Source organism: Rana temporaria, chromosome 7, assembly GCF_905171775.1.
Source record: "Rana temporaria chromosome 7, aRanTem1.1, whole genome shotgun sequence".
Classification (NCBI taxonomy): Eukaryota; Metazoa; Chordata; class Amphibia; order Anura; family Ranidae; genus Rana; species Rana temporaria.
Window position 1 is genome coordinate 24,825,497 of NC_053495.1, and position 12,234 is coordinate 24,837,730.

The following is a 12,234-nucleotide window of genomic DNA, read 5'->3' on the forward strand; positions in this document are numbered from 1 at the left end:
GACTCTTAGGCCCCGTACACACGAGAGGATCTATCCGCTGGAATTGATCTGCGGGCCGACCGATTTCCAGCGGATAAAAATTTCTTAGCATGCTAAGAAATCTATCCGCTGGAATCGGCTTCAGCAGATCGATCCGGTGGTCTGTACAGACTCACCGGATCGATCCGTCCGATTCCCTCCCTCGCATGCGTCGTAATGATTCGACGCATGCGTGGGTATCCTTATATGACAGCGTCGCGCACGTCGCCGCGTCATCATCGCGGCGACGGCGCGACACGTCACCGCGGACGGAATTCCGCTGGGATTTTGATCTCCTGGTTAGTACAACGAGGAGATCAAAATCCGCCAGAGGATTTATCCGCGGATACGGTCCGGAGGACTGTTTCCGCGGATAAATCCTCTCGTCTGTACCCGACATTACACATCACTGGAACAGATCCTCTGGAAAACAATGTATATTTTTTAAATTGCAGTCAAATGTAAGAAGACCTGCGAGTCCTTAAAGTTTTAAGCAGTTCTTCACACTGAAACTAAAAATTAAAAAGCCATCAGCTACTAGACATGTGCATTAATTTTCATCCGAATGCATTTTCGTCCGAATTTCGGGTATTTTCGTTATCTTTTTTAACAAACGACAATGAACGCGCAGAATCCGAAATCCGAAAGATCCAACATAAAAAAATGCTTTATTTTCATTTTCATTGCTACAACAGTTGGATACAGATAGGAGATTAGACATAACGCTGACAATAGCGATCTGTGTCTATCAAATCTGTGGTCGAATGTGCCTAACCTTAACTCTATTAGTCCAAGATTATTCTACAGAGAGAGAAAAGATTCGACATTATAGAGACAGTGTTGGGGTAGACCATTCGACATGAACGACGAAGATTCGATGAAGCAGCGAAAAATATACAAACGTTGAATCTGTCATTGAAGGCTTATGGTGTCTGTCAAAAGTCCTAAGAAGATTCGACAAGCAGCTAAACTGTACGGCGTCGCAATTGTACATTTCCGGTCAAATGCTCGGCTCATAGGCTATAGAAGATCTCAAATGTTGGTTGACTAGTAATAATAATTTATAAATATAATTATTACTAGTGTCATACAACATTAGAATTCTTTTATAGCTTGTAGGTGGAACATTAGACCGGAAATGTACGATTGCAGCGTCGTACAGTTTAGCTACTCCGTCGAATCTTCTTAGCACATTCGACAGACGCCATAAGCCTTCAATGACAGATTTGACCTTAATTAATTCGTATTTTCGAACGAATGCATTTTTTTTTAACAAAAAGGTTGGTCTTTATTAAGAAGACATCAAAATACAAATAACAGATGTATTTAGCGCAATCAGAAGCAATACATAAAACAGGTATTGAAAATTAACAGGAAGACAGTGTGTACCATTAACCAAGTGCAAGTCATAGTACCAGTCCCACCCAACCCTCATACTGGTCAAGAATAATAACTACCGTATCGTGGGTGCGCGATATACGCTGATACCCGCTTTCCCGCGCCGAGTTTGAATACTGCGCCGGCATATACCGAGCGCAGTACACTCGTGTATAGTCGGCAATGCTCGGCTACTCTCGCGCTCACGTCCTGGACGTACAGGACGTGAGCGCGAGAGTAGCCGAGCATTGCCGACTATACACGAGTGTACTGCGCTCGGTATATGCCGGCGCAGTATTCAAATTCGGCGCGGGAAAGCGAGGATCGAGTGGGGAGGACGCCGCAGAAGGACGCTGGACCCGACGAAGAGGACACCCGAAGCCGCAGACGGACGCCGGACCCGACGAGGCCGCCGATGGACGCCGCGCAAGACACCAAAATTGTAAGTACAAAAATATTTTTTTACAGGAATGTTGGGTCCACTTTAGGGGGTGCGCGCTATAGGCCGGAGCGCGCAATACCCCGATAAATACGGTAGCTAAAAAGCAACCCATATCCAGTAACAACATAAATTAAAACTGTTGTGTCCAGGGAAGCCAGACTCGGTCAAACTTCTGGGGGCAACCCCTAATAATATAAGTCAGCTTATACATCGGCGGGGCGGACTGACAACTCATGGGGCCCCCGGGCAATAGAAGATTATGGGGCCCCTGGGCTTACAGATGGCCACCACGCCAGGAGGCAGTGCAGAGGCGGGGCAGCTAAAATCTCGGGATTTTCACATCAAAAGCATGTCGGTTTCGGACATATCAGGGACAGATGTAAAAAAAACATAGATTGTTACATACTGTCCCTGGTTTTACTGAGCCTGGCAACCCTGATGGGGCCCCCTAGTGGCATGGGGCCCTCGGGCAGTGCCCGAGTGACTCAATGGTCAGTCCGCCCCTGTACATCGGTAGCATTGCATTCACAGAGGAATCCCATGCTTCAACTGTGGGGGGAGAGGGAAAGCTCCACTTCTTAAGAATTTATTTTTTTGGCATAAAAGAGCAGCATAGAAACAAGCAACTTCGTGTACCGAGGGCGCTGGTCATCATCATGAATCCCAAGTAGGGCCAACTCAGGCAGTACCGGGATAGACAACGCGAGACACATGTTAATGCACTCAAATACCTCCCCCCAATATGCCACCATCAACGGGCAGGTCTAGAACATATGAAGAAACGTGCCATCAGGGAAATTACACCTAGGACAGCCAGGCTGTCCTAAGGGTATATCTAATGCAGTCTATGGGGTGTGTAATAAACCCGGTGGATCAAATCCTCCATCAACGCGACCAGTCTCAGGGACAACATTTTGGCCAGAAGCTTGGCATCAGCATTAATCAGAGAGATGGGTCTTTATGACCCACACTCCTCAGGGTCCTTACCAGGTTTGGGCACCAACACCACGACCGCCTCAGACATCGATCCTGGAAGAGCCCCGATAGCAGAGAACTGTGAAAAAAGGGAAGTCAGTCTAGGAGCTAGTAGTTTCTGGTGTTCAGAGTAAAACTCAGTGGGCAGCCAGTCCAACCCAGGAGCCTTACCCGATTGCATGCAACCCATGGCCATCTGTACCTCCTCCAAAGTAATGTCCCTGTCTAGGTCTGCATGTTTGATTAAGTCAAGTGTGGGGAATGGGATTTTATCTAGGTAGTCAGTAAGGTCACCCGGAGTATAGGACACCCTGGAGGAGTAAAGGTCCTAGTAGAAGCGGAGAAACCTAGAGTTGATGTCATCTGGAGCGGTCAGCAAATTGCCACCTGCATCCCTCACCCTGCCTATATGCGTAGTGGGAGTCTGACCCCTAACCAGCCGCGCCAAAAGCCTACCGTTCTTGTCGCCAAACTCAAACACCCGCTGGGCACTGTCAAGCATGGATTTCTTAGTGAGGTCTATTCTCAGCAGGGACAGCTCACTTAGGGTGTGCTGCCAGGCGTAATAGGTATCCGAGCCAGGCGACTGCACATATGACCTCTCTTGTGTCAGGGCCTGATCCTCCAACTGCCCGAGAGACTGCACAGACCCCCTCTTCCGAGCAGCAATACACTTAATGTATTCCCCTCTCAGCCAGGCTTTAAAATCAATCCACACTATCAAAGGACCAGAGGACCCGTCATTTGACAACCAAAAGTTACACACTTTCTCCAGCATAGCCTCTTGAATCTCCGAGTCCAGTATCCAATACTTAGAAAGTCACCAGACCCTCTGACCCCCAGGAGAGGCCGCCCCAACCGAGACCAATAGAGGGGCATGATCAGATATGCCACGGGCAAGAATCTCGGTGGACACCACCTCCCCCAAGAGGCCAGAGGAGGCAAATGCTATGTCAATACGAGACAATGTTCGATAAGTAGTGGACAAACGAGTGAACAGAGGGGTGAAAGTGGCGCCAGAGATCCGTCATACCAAAAAAAGACACCCAGTTGGACAGGCCAGGGGCAGGTGACTGGGAAGGGCGGAGTCTATCCCGCGTGTCAGACATGACCAGATTAAAATCCCCCAACAGGAGCACCCTATCCACCCCGTATTGAGTAGCTATCTGCATCACCCTATGGAGGAAGTTGAGATCCGCAGGGGGGGGCAGATATAGTCCAATCAAGACGTACTGAGTACCAGCTATCATAGCATGCACCATAACGTATCTACCCCCAGGGTCAGTCCGGACTGCCTGCAGCTGGAAGAACGAATGCATTTTTTAACTAAACAAAATAATTAAAAACGAATTTCGGGAGTAACTAAATACATTTATTTTTTACTGTTCTCTTCTATATGCAATTATTTTTCTGAAAAAAAAAAATATTGTTAAAGAAAATATAATTAACTCACAACCATAAAGTCAAAAACATTTCTTAATTACATACACAAATAGACATAAAAGTATAGCATGGTACTAATTCACCCTGTCAAACAGCATTTCTCAATCAGCATTCCTGAGAATCTATGGGTTCCTCCAGAGATTGCTAGGGGATCCTCGAGTAAAGAGCAATTTCTGCCTCTCAGATAAGTTCCCGCTGACACCATTGATCTTTTTAGCCATCTATAAGAGGGGGATTCTTCCCAATGATGTGAAATGTAAGGAGCATTCTTCTCATTGACCACTAACCACCAATGTACTATAAGTTGTAGATATAGTCATTCTAAGTAGGGTTTCCCGCAAGACTGGAAGGTTATTTCACAGGTTCCTCTATGTTAATAGAGGTTGAGAAAGGTGGTTCTAAAATATAACCCACCATGCCGAGTGTGGGACTCGGCTACAACATATACTATGAGCATAGAAGAAAATATCATCATATTTACAATGGAGAAGGAAACCTGATCTCAACAGGACAAAAGTTTACTGTATACATGTGTAGGATAAAAGGTCTCTTAAGTCAAAACAAAAACGAGTGATACAGAAATAAGACCTGACATGATGGGTTAGGTTTTTGATGGCTTTAAGTCTCCAGGGTATTAAAGTGACACTAAAGGTTACATTTATATATATATAAATAAATAACAAACATGTCATACTTACCTCCACTCTTCAGCTCGTTTTGCACAGAGTGGCCCTGAACGCCGTTTTCTGGGGTCCCCCGGCGGCTCTCTCGGCTCCTCCTCGCATCAGATAACCCCCTCTGGGATGCGCTCTGCCAAGGGGGTTACAATGCAGGCACGCTCCAGAGTCCAGCATTCGGCATCCAAAGCCGCCGAATGCAGGACTCGGCCCCAACCCCCCAGCACCCGCATCATTGGACTTGATTGACAGCAACGGGAGCCCATGGCTGCACTGCTATAAATCTATCCAATTAAGAGCCGAGAACCCCGGGCAAAGATGAAGCGCATCCTCGGCGTGGGACATTCCAGGGCTCAGGTAAGTAAAACGGGGGGCTGGGGGGCCGGTAATTGTCAGATGTTTTTCACCGTAATGCATAGGATGCATTAAGGTGAAAAAACAGGAGGGTTTACAACCCCTTTAAATAAGAAAAGAGGGGGAGGAGGATGGTTGCAGGACCTTACAGTTATTCTTGATCCCGTGTAATTTCTATCCAACTGAAATAGATCAGTTTTCAACTCGCCAAAAATAAACACCAAAACACAAAAAGGGATAAACACAAAACACAAACAAAACATAAGCACAAAATGGGATTTGGGGAATGACACGTCTAGTAGTAGTATAATATACAGCCTAATGGATTGAAAACAACATTTTCAGTTATTAAAATAGCAAATAACACAAGATAATAAACATACCATCATAGTCATTGATACAGCCTCCTACGAAGCCTGTGTAGCACCCTCTAGTGCAGGGGTCAGCATCCTTTTTCCACTTAAGGATTCAATGTATGTGAATGCATGGAGGGCCACATTCACCTGCTAATAAATTAAGATAATAATCTGGACCCCTTTGCATTACACAGCCACACACCTCTGGACCCCTTTACATTACACAGCCACCCTGCACATGACACAGCGCCCCCCCCCCCTGCATATTACACAGCTCCCCCATGTTATGCTTTAAAATTGTGCACACTCGTGAAATAGCGATAAACTACGGTACTTAAAAATATCCATAGGCTGTCAGAAAGAATGTAATGTGACAGTAATAAGCAGTGACAGGTGCTCTTTATGGAGAGATCTGGGGTCTATAAAACCCCAAACCCCTCCTTTGCACTTAAAAGCATTCAAAACACCAAGTTTGGTTGTTTTGAACACTGATTTTTTTTTACATTTGGTGTTTTTAAGTCTTCTGTAAATCGGAAGTGATGTCATGACATTACTTTTAGGTTATTAGATCCGAGACTTGATCGAAGCCGATTCCGGTTTCATTTGGGTCTCCGGCCAGCCGGCAGACGGGCCGCCTGGTCGCTCGGAGTGCCTGGGCGAGCAGAAGAAGGTGGCTGGAGGGGGGGTGCGCCTGGAGGGGGGGGGTGCGCCTGGAGAGGGGGGTGTTGGGATGCATTAAGGTGAAAAAACACAAACCTTTACAACCCCTTTAAGTGGGCATCCCATAACCTCCTATACCTTTCCAAGTTGTTGACCCTCAAAAAAGAAAAAAACAACAAAGTCACGGATTGTTCTCTGACTCTGAGAGTCTGTAAAAATTTGGCGATCCAGGGTAGGGGATCTCAGTTCATCTGGACTGTACTGGAACGCTGTAAAACACATAAAAAATGCACTGGAATGCACCGGAAAGGAACCAAAAATGCACTGTACCACACATGTCCTTATTTCGGGCAAGTTCACACCATAGAAACGCAGTCCTGATGCGCTCCAGATGCTTTTCTGCATGCGTGTTTTTGGCACGTTGTTGGTGCATTTTTGATGCAGTCCAGTGCCGTTTTTCCCTCCTCTTTTTTCTTGACCTCAAATAAGAAGAAGTGTGTTCCAATGCGTTTTTGGTGGGTTCAGTCCGTTTTTTAAGCATTTTACAGCGTTCCAGTACAGTCCAGTGCAGGAAAAATGTAGCATGTTCTATTTTTTTTTTTTTTTGGAACTGTAACGCACTAGAAACTGCAAGCACTAATGTGAACTATGCCACTGAAAATCATATAACCTACTTTCCAATGCGTTTTTGATGCAGAAAAAAACGCACTGGCCTGCATGTGGTGTGAACTGGCCCTCAAGGTTAAAGTGGACCTTCAGACATTTTTTCAACTTTCCATCTATTAAATCCTCTGCCCTTTGTATAGTAAAACACTTTTTTTCTGCCAGTAAATACCTTATATGGCCCACTTCCTGTTTCTTGTCTGGTAAAAAGCCTAGGTTTAGGACATCATGCACAGCTCTCTCTCTCTCTTTTGTTTAGTTTGCCAGGAAGGGAGGAGGGTGAATCATAAGTGGGCAAATGAGAGCTGCAGACCTGGAGGTGTGCCTCTGTGTGTCTGTGTAAATCCAGGAATCAAACAAGCCTAGGCTTATGACATCATGCACAGCTTTCTCTCTCTCACTCTCGTGAGTATTTTCCAGGAAGCGAGGGGGGATGAGTCATAAGAGGGCCAATGAGAGCTGCAGGGCTGGAGGTGTGCCTCTGTGTAAATCAAGGAGTTTATCAAAAGTCACGTAATCTGTGACGCAACGCATAGGGAGGTGACGTCACTTCCAGTTGCGGCCCAAATCAGAAGTCCTTAATTTATGAGAGTTGAACACTTCGATTTTAGATGTAAGTTCACGGCTTTTTTTATAAATATTTTTACTAGATTATTGCACAAAGAGATTCATTTATTTTACATGTGAGCTTGCAACAGAGGAGAGTGGAGGAGATTGAGGAGAATAACACGTTCAGTGAAGTTTTCTTTACCACATTGAGATTTGTCTGATCTGGCTGGACGCTTCCAGGAAAAAGACCCTGCTACTTATCCAAGAGATCTATACTAGAAGCGTGGCTAGACCTGTAGGGGTCTTTACTTGAGCTGAGAGGCTGGGGCACACTATTGTCACAGAAGGTGAGTTGATATCACTTTAACCACATGGCGCCACGTCCAGTTCCTTTCTCCCCTCTCTATACCAATCGGTACAGTGTGAGGGGAGAGATTGGTTGCAGCAGCGCTGTGGGCTGGATCTGTAGTGCCCACAGCGCTGCTCTATGCCCTTGTCAGCCTCCTCCATGCTCTGCAATACCCCATCCATACCCTGCAATACCCCATCTATACTCTGCCATAACCCACCCATACTCTGCAATTACCCCATCTATAGTCTGCAATACCCCATCCATACTCTGCAATACCCCATTCATACTCTGCAATACCCCATTCATACTCTGCAATACCCCATCCATACTCTGCAATGCCCCATTCATACTCTGCAATACCCCATCTATACTCTGCCATAACCCACCCATACTCTACAATACCCCATCTATACTCTGCAATACCCCATCCATACTCTGCAATACCCCATTCATACTCTGCAATACCCCATCCATACTCTGCAATACCCCATTCATACTCTGCAATACCCCATCCATACTCTGCAATACTCATCCATCCACCCATACTCTGCAATACTCATCCATCCATCTTCTGCAATAATCATCCATCCATCCATACTCTGCAATACTCATCCATCCACCCATACTCTGCAATACTCATCCATCCATCTTCTGCAATAATCATCCATCCATCCATACTCTGCAATACTCATCCATCTATCTATACACTGCAATACTCATCCATCCATCCATATTCTGCAATAATCATCCATCCATACTCTGCAATACTCATCCATCCATCCATACACTGCAATACTCACCCATCCATCCATACTCTGCAATACTCATCCATCCATACCTAGCTATACTCAGCCATACCCAGCCATCCACATTCATGGCTCAACCATGCTCAGCCATGCCACTACAGTGCCTCAAAGTGTAATAGATAGTCAAATTAGACTTGAAATGTATGCCCCTAGAACGTCTGCTGGTGCTCCCTGCATGTTGGGCCCCTTTATGTGGCCAGGCTGTGTAAAAGTCTCACACATGTGGTATCGCCATACTCAGGAGTAATAGCAGAATGTGTTTTGGGGTGTAATTTGTGGTATTCATATGCTGCGTGTGAGAAATAACCTGACAATGAAAATTTGGTGAAAAAAAAAAAGAAAAAAAAATCTTGATTTTGCATAGAATTGTGGGGAAATATTACAACTTCAAAAACCTCACTGTGCCTCCTTCTAAATACCTTGGAACGTCTACTTTCCAAAAAGGGGTCATTTGGGGGGTATCTGTACTTTCCTGGCATGTTAGGGTCTCAAGAAATGACATAGGCCGTCAGTACTTCAGGTGTGATCAATTTTCAGAGATTGGCACCATAGCTTGTGGACTGTATAACCCCGTACACACGATCCGAAAGTCGTACGAAAAATGCTGCTTTCGAACCGATCGTACGATAATCGGATCGTTAGTACAGAGCATTCGAGAGCCGATCAGGACAGTTCATCCGATATTATTCTATCAGACATGCATGAACATTTTTTCCATACGACGCCAGATCATACGATTTTTGTTTAATCAGTATAGCTGTCGTTCGAAAATGCAATACAAATGCATTACAACACATGACATCACTTCCAAATTTTTAGTCTGTCGTACGAGAATTTTCCTGACTTTAGTAAACTCATCAGATTCAACGTGAGATTAGCATGCAAAAAAAAAAACGGACGATCATTCGTCCGATAATCGGATCGTGTGTACCGGGCATATAACTTTCACAAAGACCAAATAATATACACCAATTTGGGTTATTTTTACCAAAGATATGTAGCAGTATACATTGTGGCCAAAATGTATGAAGAAAAAATACTAATTTGCTAAATTTTATCACAGAAATTAAGAAAAATTCATTTTTTTCAAAATTTTCAGCCTTTTTTCATTTATAGCGCAAAAAATTTAAAAACCCAGAGGTGATCAAGTACTAGGGTTGTCCAGATACCGATACCAGTATCGGTATCGGGACCGATACCGAGTATTTGCGCTAGTACTCGTACTCGCGCAAATACTCCCGATACCAAAATAGAATACTTTTTTTTTTTTTTTGTGACATCGAACACAAATTGGATGGCACCATTGGATGGCACTGATAGGTGGCACTGGCATTGATTGAATGGCACTCATAAATGGATGGCACTGATAGGTGGCACTGGCATTGATTGGGTGGCACTGATGAGATGCACTAATAAGCTGCCTCCCTGCACTGATGCACTAATGGGCACTGATCTGCACTGATAGGTGGCACTGGCTAGCTGCACTTTTGGGCACTGGCACCGATGAGCTGCACTGACAGTGATCACTCCTTCAATGATATGTAGTTTTCCAGTACCGTATGCTAAAAAACAGCCCCACACCATGGCCATGATGTACCAGTTCTTCATAATTCTAAAGAAAATATCTTTGGTCTGTATTGTGGTTTGAAAACGGTCACATGACATTAAAAAAAAGTATCGGTATTCGGTATCGGCGACTACTTGAAAAAAAGTATCGGTACTTGTACTCGGTCCTAAAAAAGTGGTATCGGGACAACCCTATCAAGTACCACCAAAAGAAAGCTCTTGTGTATGAAAAAAGGACAACAAATTATATGGGTGCAGTATTGCATGACTGAGTAATTGTCATTAAAAGTGTGGGAGCACCGAAAGCTGAAAATGTTTCTGGTTAGGAAGGGGGTTTAAGTGCCCAGTGGTCAAGTGGTTAAAGAACTATGGGCCAGATTCACAAAAGAGATACGACGGCGTATCTCCTGATACGCCGTCGTATCTCTGTGATCCGCCCGTCGTAACTATGCGCCTGATTCATAGAATCAGGTTACGCATAGTTCTCACTAAGATCCGACAGGTGTAATTGACTTACACCGTCGGATCTTAGGCTGCAATTCTAGGCCGGCCGCTAGGTGGCGATTCCATTGCGGTCGGCGTAGAATATGCAAATGACTAGTTACGGCGATTCAGGAACGTACGCTTTACCCGTCGCTCTAAATTGACGTCGTTTCCGTCGAGATACGCCTCGTAAAACTAAGGCTGCCCTCTAGGGGGACTAGCCAATGTTAAGTATGGCCGTCGTTCCCGCGTCGAAATTTGAAAATTCACGTTGTTTGCGTAAGTCGTCCGTGAATGGCGCTGGACGCCATTTACGTTAACGTCGAAACCAATGACGTCCTTGCGACGTCATTTAGCGCAATGCACGTCGGGTAATTTGACGGACGGAGCATGCGCAGTACGTTCGGCGCGGGAACACGCCTAATTTAAATGGTGCCCGCCCCATTTGAATTAGGCGGGCTTGCGCCGAGCGGATTTACGTTACACCGCCGCAAGTTTACAGGTAAGTGCTTTGTGAATCAGGCACTTACGCTGTAAACTTGCGGCGGTGTAACGTAAATGGAATACGTTACGCCGCCGCAGCGTAGGCAGATTCTATGTGAATCTGGCCCTGAATGTTTTTGCACTATGGATGGTGACATCACTTTATGAACTCATTTCTTGCACTGAGTTTTTTTTCACAAACACTTTATGAAAGTTTTTGTGAATTTCTGATATTTTTTTTTTTTTTCTTTGATTACCATTTACTGAATGTTATTTGCACTTATTTTGTATTGCACATTATTGCATTAGCACTTTGGAAGTTGATTCAGTTATATTAATCTTCATTGAGTAGGTGCCATATCGTTTACTTATTTTTGCACTTGCAGAGTGTCTATTTGCCTTTTTTAAATTAACCCCATATTGTCTTATCTTTGCTCCTGACAGATATACAACCCCAAAATTGATTTTTCAGTGCAACTTTTATGAAGACAACCCTGTAGATACCTTAAAGTATTAGTAAACCCTTACATATACTCAGTGATTTGACTATCCTCTAGACATGTGCATTCGTTTTAGTCCGAATTTAGGGTATTTTGTTATCGTTATCAAATTAAAACGAACGCGCAGAATCCGAAATCCGAAAGTTGCGACATAAAAAAATGCTTTATTTTCGTTTTCGTTGCTACAACAGTTCGATATAGATAGGAGATTCGAAATGACGCTGTGGTCGAATGTGCCTAACCTTAATGCCCTGTACACACGATCGGTTCGTCTGATGAAAACGGACTGATGGACCATTTTTATCAGACGGACCGATCGTGTGTGGGCCCCATCAGTTTTTTTCCCATCGGTGAAAAAAAATAGAACCTGTTTTAAATTTGTCTTATGGTTAAAAAACCAATCGAAAAAAACGATTGTGTGGGGAAATTCAACAGTCAGAAATCCATGCATGCTCAAGATTAAAGGCGACACATGCCTGGATGCATTGAACTTCATTTTTCTCAGCACGTCGTTGTGTTTTACGTCACCG